Source organism: Pteropus alecto, unplaced genomic scaffold (genome assembly GCF_000325575.1).
Source record: "Pteropus alecto unplaced genomic scaffold, ASM32557v1 scaffold3, whole genome shotgun sequence".
Taxonomy (NCBI): domain Eukaryota; kingdom Metazoa; phylum Chordata; class Mammalia; order Chiroptera; family Pteropodidae; genus Pteropus; species Pteropus alecto.
The window spans coordinates 43,068,231-43,069,877 of NW_006442484.1; the positions used below are offsets into that span (position 1 = coordinate 43,068,231).

A 1,647-nucleotide genomic window follows, 5' to 3' on the forward strand; every position below is an offset into this window, starting at 1 on the left:
GAGGGCCGACCCCTGCGGACCGCGGCTCGGGTGCCAGGCGGGGCTGCCCTCCGTCCCGGGAGAGTTTACTTTTTTTTTTTAAAAAAAAAAAAAAAAGTACTTTCCAGCGGTCCTTTCCTTCGGGCATGTTTGCTGGGAACTCGGCAGGTGGCATCTTCACGTGTGTGTTTGGCGCGGGGGTGACAAGTGGTGTAGGGTCGCTGTATCGCTGCGGTGTGGATACCGGGAGCGTTGTTCCAGGAAGAGCCAGGCCTTTTCCAGACTCACGGAACACCACGTCCCCCTACACACCCGCGCGCCCCGCAGAAGTTGGAAAGTCACTTTTCATCGGGCGCTCCTGTTCGAGATACTTTAATATTGTCAGACTTAGTTGACTGCAGTTGACTACGGCTGATTGTAGTTGGGCGGGTGGACTAGATCAGCTGAGAAAACAAGACAGTTTGAGTTGTGTGCCAGACCCTTTGCCCAGGCCCCAAAGCGCCCGGCGGCACCCGAGGCCCTCTGGGCCCCTGCATTGGGCAGGCCCAACCGAGGAGTAAAAGCAACAGGTCCGATCTGGACTGGGGTTTTGCAAACAAGGTTTGCAAGAGGCAGCTCCCCCCCACCCCCCACCCTCGACCCCACCACCACCACAGCATAGCGGGGCTCCTCCCGGGAGAAAGTGGGGATTGGCTTTCTGAGCTTCTCCTTTTCTTTCTTAGTATTTGGTTCTCACATGATCAAACTAGGCTGGAGAGAGTATTTGAGAGCTTAGTCTCCTTAATCGCAGTGGGGCCGCATTCTTGATCTGTGCTACCGAAAAATAAACTCACGAAAGCACTCCCACCCCGCAGGCCTTTAGTTGAACCGAGGTCCTTCCAGGACCAACAGAGCGGAGAAAGCAAAGTGCAGCCACAGTAAAGAGAGGACTTTGTGTTTATGAGGTGAATGGGATTTTAGAGCTGGAGGAAACCTCTTGATTTAAGCAATTAAGAACTTTGTAATAGGTGAATATTGGGGGTCCCTGAATCTTAGAGTCAGATTTTTGGATAACACCTGCTAGTGAAGCAAAGGAATTGGGGGTGGGGAGGATGCTGGCGGGTGGTCTGTGGGCCTGGCCAGCTGCTTATTCTCTGCTTTCTCAGTAGAAAGAATTGTTAAGCTGTAAATCTGAAGTGAAAGGTGGTTTCTGTTAACTCAGTTAATGGATGGCAGTTAGTGTCTCTGAATATTTAGGAGTGCAGTAGATGTTCATCCACCCATATGGGGAATTTGAACTTGTTCGTGCAGAAATGACTGGACCAGCAGAGGGAATACACTCTCCTTGGCATTCTGTTTTTACACCAGATGCCTACTGAAGCTGGTGGCTTCCTTGAAATAACTTCTTCAAGCAAACATTATGAATGGAAGTTCTGGGGCAGGAAAATATCCTTGGGATGTGCAAAATGTGATTTTAGCCAGGAATCTGTTGTAACGAAGGTTAGCAGCATGCTTACTAAAACTTGTTACTGCTGGTGGGCTTCTCTTCTGTTAGAGCTGCTGCAAGTCCTTCCAGAGAATAAGCCTGTGTTTGGAGCCCGATGCCTTCTAGAAATGCTTTTCTTAGGGGCTGACAGAGGGACTGATCAGATCCTCAGATGGGGAGAGGCCCACTTTAAGGTGACTGTA

The 1,647-nt window shown here is 50.5% G+C and overlaps 1 protein-coding gene across 2 annotated transcripts in view; it reads left to right on the top strand.

Moving 5' to 3' along the window:
- The window catches only part of ITGA6 (integrin subunit alpha 6), a 69,159-nt gene that overhangs the window by 348 nt on the left and 67,164 nt on the right, over nucleotides 1-1,647 (top strand). The gene's annotated exons all lie outside the window — the stretch shown is intronic.